Raw genomic sequence first — 13323 nt, 5'->3', positions numbered from 1 at the left:
TGGCCCGCTGTTCCACTTCACTTATGCATGCCTCCTCGGCTGGTTCTCGCGTGCGTCCTGACCAGCAACCTTGAACCCAACAACCTTGGTGCGTTGGGACGATGCTCCAACCCACTGAGCGGCCGGAGAGGGCCCCGACTTTGTTCTCGTTCCACAGGACAGAATAGTTTAAAAACAAACTCAGATGACTTCAGATTCATTCAACTCTTGGAGGGCAAAGGTGCTCTTAGTGTTATGTCACACAGAAAAATGAATGAGCCTCCAGTGCCCTCTGTTGTGTGGGCGACTAACTCAGGAACCTTAGTTAAAGACCAGGATGCCTGCTTCCAGTAGGGTGGGCCCAGCTGCTTTCCTCCCACTGAAAACAGAAAATCCTGCATGTTGTCTTAAACAAATTAAGCAGCTGGCAGAGGTGTCAGGAACTTTCACGGTACAGTCAAGGGAATCAGAGCCCTGAGCCAGCACACAGGGGGCTCCTCCTGGGGGTGCTCATGGTCCCGGGAGTTGGAATCTTGGCAGGTGAGAAAGACAGGTGGGGAGACTGATAGGAGATAAAGGCTGCATGCTCAGGAAGAAGTGAATCAGAAATAATTGCTGCCCGTGAAAGCAACTGTTGGATTACTGCAGAGCAGGGGCCAAAGGCGGGAAAGTTCTTGCAGCGTGTATTTGCAAGGCCTAGGTGGCCAAAACTCACTCAGATAGTGAAATTGGCTCAGTAGCTCCAAGCTGACGGTGGCGTTCCAAGAGGCTGGGGAAAAGTGATGGCTCTGCCTCCAGCGGCCTCAGACTTCCCCAGTGCCTGCCTGGCGTGAACATCGACCACAGCTAGAACCAGCACAAACCTCGGAAGAGAATCCTCGAGATAACAGTACTGAAATCACAAGACTCAGATTATGGGACAACTACGCTTCCTGTGTTTTAAGGAGAATGAAACCAAAAAGCGACGGAATTGGAAATACCTATAGGGTACAGGAAATCACGAAAAATTTTAATACGGGAGGGAACATTTACAAAATTTGACAATATGCTGAGCTGTAAAAAAACCTCTTTCAAGTTTCAAAGGACTGCAATCACACAGATAATGTTGGCCGTGGGAATGAGCTAGGAATTAACAGCAAATGATAGCTCAGACTCCCAGATATTTGGAAATGAAGCAATGCCATTTTCAGGTCAAGAACATGACAGGGGTGTCCCTGTGACCTTCAGGAGGTGCTATTAGTATAAACTGGGTACATCTGTTGGGTGTTTGAACATCAGAAGTTCTAGTTGCCAGTAATTAGTAATGTCGATGTTAACCATAGACTTAGTTATGTAATTGCTTCTTAAGAATGTAGTATAGGGCCCTGGCTGGTGTAGCTCAATGAATTGAGCACTGCCCTGTGAACCCAAGTGTCACGGGTTCGATTCCCAGTCCAGGGCACATGCCTCGGTTGCAGGCCAGGTCCCCAGGAGCAGGTGCATGAGAGGCAACCACACATTAATGTTTCTTTCCTTTCTTTCTCCCTCCCTTCCCCTCTCTAAAAATAAATAAATCTTTTTTAAAATAAAAAAATCTTTTTTTAAAAAAGAATGTAGTATAGGCAAGGGAGAAGCCAAAGAACCTACACACATGACCCATGGACATGAACTAACAAGGGGTAAGGGGATTGCTGGAGGGAAGAGGGGTATCAGGCAGACGGGAGCAAAGGGAAAAAACTGGAACAACTGTAATAGCATACTCAATACAATATACTTTGAAAAAGAATGTTAGTCCTGAAAAACCTCAATGAGTTCTAGTAATCCTAGGCTGGGATGTCTTTAGGGAATTAACCCACAAGAGATTTAAAACTGTGTACATAAACAATGAATGTTCGTGTCATTCATTCACTGCTACAGGGGACATCTGAGCATATTAACACGATGGCATATAGTGCAGCTGACACTATTATGATTGGAAAGACTATAAACCCAATAAAATAACATCAAGTTGCTCTTTCTGGAATACGTATGCTCCAGGAGTGTTCACAGAGCCCAGAAAACATGCTGGAAAAGTTCCTTTGTTAAGGACGGGGAGGAAAAGATTTTTCATTTTGAAAATGGATTTTTTCTTATTTGTGTGGTTAATTTTTTAAAAATCTATTTGATGTGCAAATTAGGCCTTGACCACACCATTTCCCACCCACCCCCTCTCCCTGCTGCCACTTCTTTTATCCAATGAGCTCTGAGAATTCGACTAGCACATAACACGCCCTCTAATGCCCCCACTCACCCCTTCAGAAGACAGAGTCTCTTGTAAAGCAGACAAGAATCTCCTTGGCTTCTGATGTCTAAACAGTGCATTCCTGGGTCCTCACATTTTCTGGTCTTGCGGTCAGTGAATGCGTCTTTGCCTAATCAGCCCCACGCTGCTTCCATGGCGTCTGACTGTCTTAGGGCGTGTGCAGAGGACAGACCACGGATGGAGAGGGCACTGAACCCTGTGATCATTTCAGGGCCACAGAATATTCCTGAAAAGAACATCTGGAAAGGATTTGAAGGCCACTATCTCTTCTGTTTCTTTCCTCCTCTCCCAAGCCAGCCTGAATGGAGAGCTGATTTGAATTTTCAGTCTGCTTGCACTGCGAAACCCGGGCAAAGCCGACCCCTCTGGCAGTCTTGCCAGGAGCTCCCAGCTCCCTGTATGGAGAAAGCAAGGGCACAGGACCCACCAGGAGCAGAATGGATGCAGAGCTGGGGACCTCGTTCCCGGGGTCTCCACCCCAAGTTATTTAGTTCGTTATTTTTTGGCTATAGAAGGCAGTGACACCTTCAGAGTTTTTCTGCTATTTTAAAGCAGCTGTTTTAGGTCACTAGTTATTGGTCCTCGAGTCTGGCCTTTGGGGAAGCTCAAGCCATCAGCAGGGGAGGGTGGTTCCCTGGTGCTGGTGGAACAGAGGAGTCAGCGGAGCGGCTAGTTCCTGGAGGAGAACCCGCAGGCCCTGCCTGCCAGGAAGGCTGCTGGGAGCCGCCTTGGACTGGACACTGTCCCAATAGCTCTTGAAGTTTGGGCTCTGCAGGGGGCACAAACAAAACAGGACGTGGTGTGTGTGTTCTGAGCCCTGGGGGGCCTCGTCAGGGTTCAGTGTTCAGGAGACACTCCAGATGCCGGTGAGCGCTTCAGGAACCCAGGGCGGAAGCGGGGCCCCAGGCCCTCCACCCCGCTGTCCCTTGCTGCCATTTTAATTCAGCTGTAACTGTAAAATAAATAAATCATTTTCTCCATCGTGAAAACAAGGAAGTAGTTTGTAAGTATTTTTGGCAACATATCCTTCCCTTCAAGAAAAAGGAGAAAATGAAACTGAAAAACAAACTAAGTACTTCCCTCCAATTTAGAAGGCGAATGAAATGTGAGAAGAATGTAAAATTCACCTGAACTGTAATGAAGTGTCTGGACCCTCTGGTGGGACCGCAGTTCTGGCTGGGAATCGCTCCCATGGTTTGCGTCTCACTCGTGACTGTGGCTGCTGCTCTCCTGGCACATTTGCGAGGGACCAGAGGAGGCTGTGAATGGGACGCTCCCTCTGGGCTGCAGCTTCTCCACCGTGGAGCCTTCTCTCTGGCAAAGCCAGTTGCTGCGGCTTGGGGTCTGTCTCGCCACAACCTCCTCCAGCCCTTCTCTTTCTCTTCCTTCCCCACAGCTGCCTGTCAGAATCCCTATTATTTTAGAGACAGTGACTTCCACTTGGGGCTTTGGGTGGAAAGCAATCTGATTAGAGTTATGCTCCCCACCCTTTCCCTCGCTTTAATAAGATTGCTTGTTGCCTAATTGGAAGAACTTCAAGCAAGGCAACTAGAAAAATGGTCTAATTCAGGGTTTCTTAATGTCAGCACTATTGACATTTTGGGCTGAACGGGTCTTTGTGGCCGAAAGATTTTCGATGCCAGCGGTAACCCCTCCCTCCCACAGTGACACCAAAATTGTCTCCAGATGTTGCCAGCTGTACCCTAGAGGGAGCTGGGGGCTAACCTTCCCCAGATGAGAACCATTAATAGGTCTAATCTGTGAGGCTTCAGGCATGGTCACTAGGTGAATTTTGAGGGAGATGTGTGAAATCAGAACAGACAGTTGTCTTTCGTGTGTGATAAAAGGAAGACTGTTATGTATTATTACCGATTGCAGACAAGCACGAAGGACCGACTGGTTTGAAGAGTCTGTATCTGTGAGAAAGGCAGAGTGAATGCTGCCTGCCCTTCAGAAGGGTCTCTGAGTGCGAAGGGTCAGGGGATGGGTGGGTTACGGTAGGTGGAGAACATGAGGAGTAAGCCAGGAAACTGGTGGACAGCTGTGTGGTATGCAGCATAATTTCTCTCCAAAACCATCGAGTCCTCAGTAAAGTTCTAACCTCTTACAACCAAAGTTCAAGTGGATTTCCTTGTGGGAAATCATAGTGTGTGCCTGCTAGTTCAAGACCGAACGGAGGAAGCATTTATGGACACGACAGCAGAGATGAAGGGTCCTGGAGGTGGGAAGATTGGCCATTCACAAAAATCATGGAAAGGGTAAGAACTTGCTCAAACTGTGCTTTTGGGAGTTCAGGCCAGTGAGTATATATGGAAGCAAAGTGTGTGCTAAGGAGTGCACCCCTGAGAACAATTAAGAGCTTATGTTTTAGAAACAAGGCAAGTGGCAGAAGCCCTGAGCCAGGAGCCCAAGACGTGGAGTCAAATCCCAACTCTGCTATCTTGATGCTGTCTTTGGGCATGTCACTTACCTTCTAGACCCCCGTGACCTTATAAGTGACACATAGGGTGATGCTACCTTAGACTTGATACAAGAGGCAAATAAAACCACAGGTAGAAACACTTTGGAAAAAATCCTCCCCAAATCTCAGGATGGAACAATGCAAGGACTTTGTGCTCTCTACTATGATCTTCCTTAATTTATAGATTTTGGATACAGAAATAACCACAGGGATGGGGAGTTCAGATATTTAAAAGAAGCACATTCAATTTAGGACAATGTGAATTCAGAGAAAATAATTGAAATGATCTGAAATTTGCCTTTTCATAACCTCTTTCTTTTGATTCTAATTCTGCCAAAGAAGCCACACTGAAGAGACAGATGTCCTTCCGTACTTGACAGCCCTTTCAGTGTTTGAGGTGTCTGTAATATGTGTCTCTCTTCTCTGTATCCCCCTTTCTTAAGCTAAGCTTTTTCAATTCCTTTAATTATTCCTTAAACAATGAATGAGCATTCTTCAGAACTGTAATTCACAAGCAAGAGAGGGGGATGTGGAGGAGAATTCCCCTGTGTGAAACAGAATCTGGTGGGTAGAGTTCAAATGGTGCTCCCAGCCCCTGCCCCAGGAGACGCTGATAAACCCTCCTTATCCTGGGGATTCTCTCTAAGTGCCATCTCTCATGTCCCTTTCCCCACACGGCCATTTGGAATTCACCCCTGTCGGTATGGAAAGAGCACTCTGTCAGTGGAAGTGGTTGGTCATGGGTATGCAAGAAAAAATGGTCAAGTAGCACAGAGAGATTGTCCTAGTCCAATCTCATGTTTTCAGTAAGGAAACTGTGTGTCAGAGAGGTTGACAGGACCTGCTTGGGGAACACAGCTCCCCAGTCCTGAGATTGTTAGGATACAGGATTCTTAACTTCTGTTCTTTTACATTCCCCTAATCTGTGGTGAGATCTCATCATCTCTGCTTTCTGCCAATTACATTCTTATTATAAATGGGTGTTGCAGATCCCCTTTGAGGTGCCTGCCAAGCCCCCCTGATGCCCCAGCTCTCTAGACCTGCCCCTAGCTGCCATGTTTTTACCATATTATGCCTCTGCCTCTGCCCTTGGCCCAGGACCCAGTTGATTGGATCGATAAAATAATCTCTTTAGAAATTGGAATTGGTATTTGAATTCAGCTAGTCTGTCCTTGCGTGTGCTGGCCCTGAGACACCCACAGCACCTTGGAAGACGGGGCAGCCATCTTCCACCCAGGAGACCTGGAAGCTGGCAGAAGGAGCCTTCGGAGTGGAGAAGACTGAGAGACGTGAAGGGGGGTGGGCAGAGAAGGGGCGCCAATGGCCCTCGCCGGCTTTCCAGGCACATGAGGTCTGCAAAAAGTCTAGTTTCATTTGGGTTTATAACAAGCTCCAGATTCATTCAATAAACTCTCCTTTTGTCTTAAGCTATCTAGAGCAGGCGGAGACCAAGCTAGAGAATGGAAAACCATAAGGTAAAGTGATTCCTGTTTCCACCTTGGTGCCTTGGTGATACCTGTCCTCCCAGGAGAATACAGAGAGGTGAGCCAGCTTCTTCAATAGAAAAACCTTCAGGTTTCCAGTGGACTGGCCCTCTTTATTTTATTCGAGCCCTAGAAAAACTAAGAACTGTTTCCAAGATCTTTAAGTTCATGTTTCTACTTGAAGTATTTTTAAGTGCTTTGTTAAGCCTTGACACCTGAACAGTCATAGCTTAGTTAAAATCTGATATAGTGAGTCCCTCAGAAACCCAATTATATTGGTTTATAATTATGAAGTTGTATTGGTTTAAATAGTTATGTTTATTTTAAAAATAGGACCTCAGCCTCCCTTCAAAGGGCTTTCACAGTCTTCTCTACTGGACGTCATTTCAGTAATAGTAAGTTGATGAGTTCTTAAAGCTTATTCCTCCCAGGTCAAAATTGAATTTTTAAAAATATTTTATGTATTTGTCTTTAGAGGGGAAGGGAAGAAGAGAGGGAGAGAAACATCAATGTGTGGTCGCCTTTCATGCGTCCCCTTCTGGGAACTGGCCTGCAACCCAGACATGTGCCCTGACTGGGAATCGAACCACGATCCTTTGGTTTGCAGGCCTGTGCTCAATCCCCCGAGCTACACCAAAAATTGAGTTTTAAATGTCAGAAAAGTGTTCCGTAGCCATCTCATCTTTGGGCCAGAGATACCCTCCGACTGCTTAATTAAAAACAATAGAAGTGATTATTGTCAAAACAGTCCCCAGATCCAGTAAGTGGTAATAATCGTTTCAATCTTACAAGGTAGTCTCAGCTCAGGTGGAAGCAGAGCTGGAACCCAGGTGTTCTGACTCCTGGTGCAGCGACACTGCCCTCCGTTAGACCTCTGTGTTTGAGATGTCTTGATGAAATAGGCCTGAGTTGTTTCAGCGGTGTAATTTGCCTTCTTCTGTAGACAACATAATTGATACCTTGATTTCAAGGACACAAAAGTTAGAAGTTTTGACCAGGTCTTTAGTTGGGGGCAAGCTGTTGCTTTCCTTAATATAATGAGATTGCAGGGCAAGGGTTTTCATTGCCGAGTGTCACCAACATATTGGGCCTGGGAGGGTGAGGACAGGGACCGGGCTGGGCGGAGCCATGCTGTCCTCCACTCCTCTGAGTCCCAGGTGGCCACAGGCTGCCTCTAGCACCGTGTGAGCTTCCTGACCACTAATGTTCACTGGGCTCTTTCCAATCACGCTCCTGGCCTCCAGTCTTCGTGCAGACTGCACGGATGAAGAGTTCCAAAATCTTAACTTGCTCACTGCCAAGTTCGAAGATCCCGATTCCCACCCCACCCTCTCCTTGCTTCTTTCCAGTTGTGCAGGCTCTCCACCCTACTGCTGCGCCACCGGCACTTCTAAGGGGAAAATGCAGCTTTCCTCTGAAACTGAAGAAGCTGGAGCTCAGAGTCCCCACCTGCACTGGCTCTCAAAGCTCTGGGAAGATCCTAGTCATTTGCTCTTTTTAATTTTGATTTATTTTCTTTTTGATATTGAAAGAATTACCCTGCTACAGGGTACCATTAACAAGAGCATGACTAAAGACCATAACTTACCCTCTATACTAAGCCCTTTGAAGAGTAATAGGGCCTGATTTCCCCAGGGAATACTATGTAGGAGGTGTCCTAAAGTGGCAGATTGCCCCCAAACGTTTGGTCACTGTGGACTAGGGCATCCGTCCTGAACTCAAGCCAATAGGATGGAGTAGGTGGTCGAGTGCAGTGAGTACACACACAGCCTCCTTCCTCCCTCGGCCCCACTGGGCTGGATGCAAAACATGCGCAAGGAGAATACACCTGGAATGGCAAAGGGAATGATGCATCCGATGACAAACAACCTCTGAAGTTGGAAAGGGGTTGGAAGGGGTTGGGGGGAGCCCTAGAAAGGCACTGAGATGTGGGGTGTAGCCATAACCGGGAGTAATTGTCTGTGAGCAGGGTTCTAGCAACTGCCCCCCACAGCACACAACTTCCCAGCAGGCAGACACTTTGAATCAACAGCCTGGGCTGGGCTACAACTTCTAGCATGGGCCTGCGGCCCAACATCTTCCTTATTCAGACTTGGGATGGGCTGTATCGAGGTATATTTATCGGTCCTAAACATAGCACAGCCAGCAAACCCCATCTGTGGCCCCCTTCCCTTCAGCTTCCCTTTCCATTCAGAGAAATCCACAGAAACCCACAGTAGCTCGTCAGAATGAACCATAGATTGTTTACATACTCGGACATCCAAGTATTCCCAGACTTTCAGAGGAAAATCAGCTGCATAGGACTGCAACGCTTAAGTTAGAAAACAAAAGAAACTTTAATTGAAAGTCAAATTCTTGTCCTCAGAAAGAGTCAAGGAACTATTGCTTATCCATGAGGTAAAAACAGGATGCTTTTTACAAACAGTGTGAGAATAAGAAAGAAATGAGAAAACATGATTGCTGAACTTGAAGCCTCACAGAACAGATGGAGACTGGAGCCCAGTGAATCTCTAGAACACATTTCTAAAAAGTGGGGAGATGGAGAACTACTCAAGGAGAGAGAAGAGGTATAGGGGTTCAGCTGGAGAGTAACACGTCTGACTACTAAAAGTTTCAGAGAGAGAGAAAAAAAAGAAGGGTGAGTAATCACTAGGACATAACAGAGGAAAATTTTCCAGAGCAGAGAGAAGGCATGACTCATGAGACAGTCCCATCAAGGGCTGAAGCTGCCAGGTGTGGTGAGCACACAGCGACACGGCCCAGGAGCTCAGAGCACCTGGACGAGGAAGCATCCGAAAGCTCCAGGAAGAAAAGACTGGATCACCTGCAAGGGTCTAGAATCCGACCAGTTCAGACGTGTCAGCAACAGTTTAGAAGACTCTGGAGCACTTTAGCCCTTCACATGTAAAACGGCAGAGTGAAAATGACATCGGCTCCCTTGAACAAAAATATAGCAAAGAGGAAGAAGAAAGAGACACACTTTCCAGCTCCAATGACACAGGAGACAGTGTTAGTCTCAACGGCAGTAGACAGGAAGGAGGTGCAGGCAGGGCCAAAGGGGCAGGAAGACCCTAAGAAGGGGCGGGAAGACCCTTATGGGTCATAAGTCTTCAGAGTAATTGGCACATCCTCAGAAACAGTATGAGCATCAGGCCTCACTTGGCAGGAAGCAGTAGACAGAGAACCACTGGACAAGACGCCCCTGCAGGAAGCTGCGTGTTGCCCTGCTCACCTCGGGGCAGCGGCAGCGGGGGGACAGTCGCTGCGCCCTCCCTGCTCTCGAGGGGAGTTGTGGCGGCAGGACAGGGCCCAGGTCCCCGGCGCAGCCTGCTATAAATAGCTGATCAGGGAGGACTTGCAGCACTCGAAGATGAGTCATAATTAGAAAGAAGCCAGCACAAGATTTAGACAAAGATAGAACAAGAATGAAAAGTATAAAACAAAGGGAAAGAAACAAGGAAAACACATTGCAGAAGAGGCAGAGAAGACTGTATCACGAAGGGAGTGAAAACGGTGACCAAACATCTCCTGGAACAAAAATGCCACCCTTCCAAGCTAAGACACATGTATACAGTAAAACCAAAGAACACAGTGAATTTGTTTTTTAGAGAGAAGCAGTTATAACTAGAAACTCGGACATGAAATATGATGACCACACTGAGACCAACTGTGTCATTCCTGTCAATGAATGTTCGCAAATGAGCTCAACTCGCCTATTAAAACGAAAGCCAGGCTGCCTCACAGAGGCAAACCGGCTTCACGCTAGAGAAGGCATGCCTGAACAGAGGGATTCCGAGGGTTCACGATGGAAGAAGGGCAAAGCCACCGCAGGCAGATGATCTTGGAAAAACATCAACATCTGGTGCATATTTTTTTCAGCAGACAAGATAAAGCAGCAAAACAAGCTACAAAAATGTATGAGAAAAAGGACTCGTGGTGGTGAGGGTCGTGCTGGTAGAGAAACAGACAAATCAATGAACAAATGAGAAAGCCCAGAAATAGACTCAAGTTTATTCAGGAATCCGTTGATAAAAATGACATTTCACCTCATCAGAAGAAGGATTAATCCACGTGCGATGTTGAGACAACTAAATGGTCACCTGAACAATGAACTTCAATCCATGCCTTCCATCTTATGTCAAAATAAATTCCAGATCAATCAGAATTTGACTGGAAAAAATGAAAGCATGAAAATAGTAAACAAAATATGAGTGATTGAAAAAATAGTATGAGAGGAGAAGGTTTTTTTAAAAAATGACACAAAACTATAGAAGATGAAATAAAAGATTAATAAAAATAATTTTTAAATAAAATAAATTAAAAGTTTAAAAATTAATACATTCTCTTACATAAAAATAGAATATATCCTCAAACAAAAAATATAAACACAGTTCAAAAACAAACTGAGGTCAGTTTGAAAGACAAAATAATAAAAAGACAAAATGAAATAATAAAAGACAAAAGCTTAATTTCTTTAATAAATAAGAAAAACCAACAAATTAATACAAAGACCTCAGATACAGCAGAAAAATAAGCAATAAAGGCAAATGGATATTTCACAGCAAAAAGAAATACATTGGTTTTAAATTAGGAAAGGAGGCAGGACACCAAGAAATGCAAATTCACTTTACACCGAGCTCTGTGGCGGAGTGTGTAAGTGGTTCACCAAAATTCAGTCTCTTCCTTCTGGGATACACAGCAAGTGCATCTGTGTCCTCCCCCTGCAGTTGGCAGTGGCCAGAGATTGACTCCCAGCCAGGGCAGCGGAAGGGGCATGTACTATTTCTAGGTTTAGGCCTTTGAATCATGGATTTGTTTCCTCCACCCTTTCCCTGGGTGGGGCCCAGAGCTGGCCATTAAACTGTCATATCTCCACCAAAAGAACACCCAGTGGGAAGTGGTGGGTCACTGGATTTCCGACTAACCAATGAGAACTTATTCAGCCAAAGGAGGGAGGTTCTTCCAAGCACAGGATTTATTGCAGCCTAGTGGAAAGAGGCTGGGCCCTGGGCCCTGGGACCTATCTTGGACCTTTACGCCTAAGCAAAAGGGCCCCTGTGTGTGGTGAGTAAGCATGAACTTGGGACACCGGACAGGTTCAAATCATGGTTCTGCTACCAACTGGCTATGTCACCTTAGGCCAGATGCCTTAACTCTGAAGAAAACAAAACAAAGCAAAGCAAAAAATGCTAGCAAAAACATCTATTTATGGGGTTATAGAAGAATTGAGTGACTTACTACACGCTAAGTACCTAAGACGTTGGCGGCATATGTAGTCAGCGGCTGTCAAGCAAAGCAGAGCACAGCACTGGACGTGGCCTTGATGAAGGCCAGACAGCACGGCCCTTTTTGCTAACGCTGCACTAACAGTCAATTAGAAGATTACGTGCTTATGCAATGAGGGTGCTGCTCTTCAAAGCATTTTTGTACTTCGTCAGAGCCAGTGGCACATTCTTTGGACTAGTCTTTTTTTCATTGTTGTTCAGTTACAGTTGTCCCAGTTTCCCCCACTGCTCTCCTCCGCCCCGCCCAGCCCTCCTCCCTGCGCCCTCAGGGGACCCCACCCGTTGTCCATTACCACGGGCTCTGCACACGTGTTCCTTGACTAGACCTACGATTATTCTTAAATACGGCACATCTTTGTCTTTGAAGGTAAATCTGAATTTTATTTTTCAACACAGGCCAAAGTAATTTGAAATTGTTCTTTACATGAAGTGATTGATTTAGACAGGACAACAGTACTTACCCAAACGTTAAATGTGCCTTCTGGTTGTTGAAGCAGTGCGGTGCGGCAGCTGCAGCTCTGACACTGGACTGCCCGAGTTCAAACCTTTGCCCTGTTGCTTTCTTACAAGAACACCTGGAATTATCCCTTCGTGTCTCCCAGCCAAGATTTTCTCATCAGTGAAAGGGGGAGACAAGGGTTGAAATCTCCTGGGTGGACACAGAGCGTCCAAATGTCTGGTTTTCCAGGGCCGAGAGTTTCCTTGGGTGCTAGAACAGGGACGGTGCTGGGTGACCGGGCCAGTCGGCCCCTCGCATCCAGAACTGGGAACACCTCGTCAGAACCAGGCTGGGTTACTGCTCTGCTCCGTAGCTCTTCCCATTTCTCACGAGTGACTTTTAAAGATACTTCAGAAACAACACAGTTGCTCGTTAGAAGAAACAATGAGGTGTGGCAGACTGCACAATGGCCGCGCCTCTGAGCCTGCCTGAGCCCCTTCTGCATTGACTCCCGTTTGGCCCCGAGACTTGGTTTGACTGCCGGGATACAAGCGGACACTTGAAAAGTGTGTGGATCTTGGGGTTTACTGCCCTTGCTGTGAGGAGCCTTCGTGTCACAGCGCCAACGAGCGTGGTTTGCTTGTCTGAAAACACACGAGCAAATGACTAGAGACACCCCCTATGTCCCTGCCCTACCCCCACTGCCCCCTCACCCCAGTGAGTGAGACCCTCCTAAACCGCCCCCTGCCCCACTCCCAGCTCTCAGAAGGACCATCCCACCCCCTCCCCCAGAATGAGAAGGATGCTGGCTGCTTTGTGTGGGTGTTTGTCGCATGACTGATTGAGAGATTTTGTTAAAAAGTTAATGAATGAAGCTAAAGCTATTTAGTGCATAAAATCAAAATGTGGAAACTATTCTATGTAGTGACATTAGAAAAGAACATAACATCTGATAAAATTTAGATCTAGGACCAAAGAAGTGAAGTATATAAAGTTCATGTTTAGATTGAATGCACAATATTCCTTTCAAGTGTTTTTTTTTTCCTGTTTGAATGGCTACATCTTTTGAAGTTCCTCTTTTTTAAAAAAATATTTATCTATTTTTAGAGAGGGGGGAAGGGAAGGAGAAAGAGAGAGAGAGAAACATCAATGTGTGGTTGCCTCTCACTCACCCCCCACTGTGGAACTGGCTTGCAACCCAGGCACGTGCCCTGACAGGGAATTGAACCGGTGAGCCTTTGGTTCGCAGCCTGCTCAATCCACTGAGCTACACCAGCCAGGGCTGAAGTTCCTCTTTATAAGAGAAAATTTCTTGTACATGAATTCAGATTAGGTGCTGGAGACTTACTCTGTTACCTTCCATGTGCATTTGCATTGCAAAGAAGGAAGTCTGC

This window comes from Artibeus jamaicensis, unplaced genomic scaffold (genome assembly GCF_021234435.1).
Source record: "Artibeus jamaicensis isolate MK-2021 breed Jamaican fruit bat unplaced genomic scaffold, CSHL_Jam_final scaffold_833, whole genome shotgun sequence".
Classification (NCBI taxonomy): Eukaryota; Metazoa; Chordata; class Mammalia; order Chiroptera; family Phyllostomidae; genus Artibeus; species Artibeus jamaicensis.
This window is presented reverse-complemented; position numbering follows the sequence as displayed.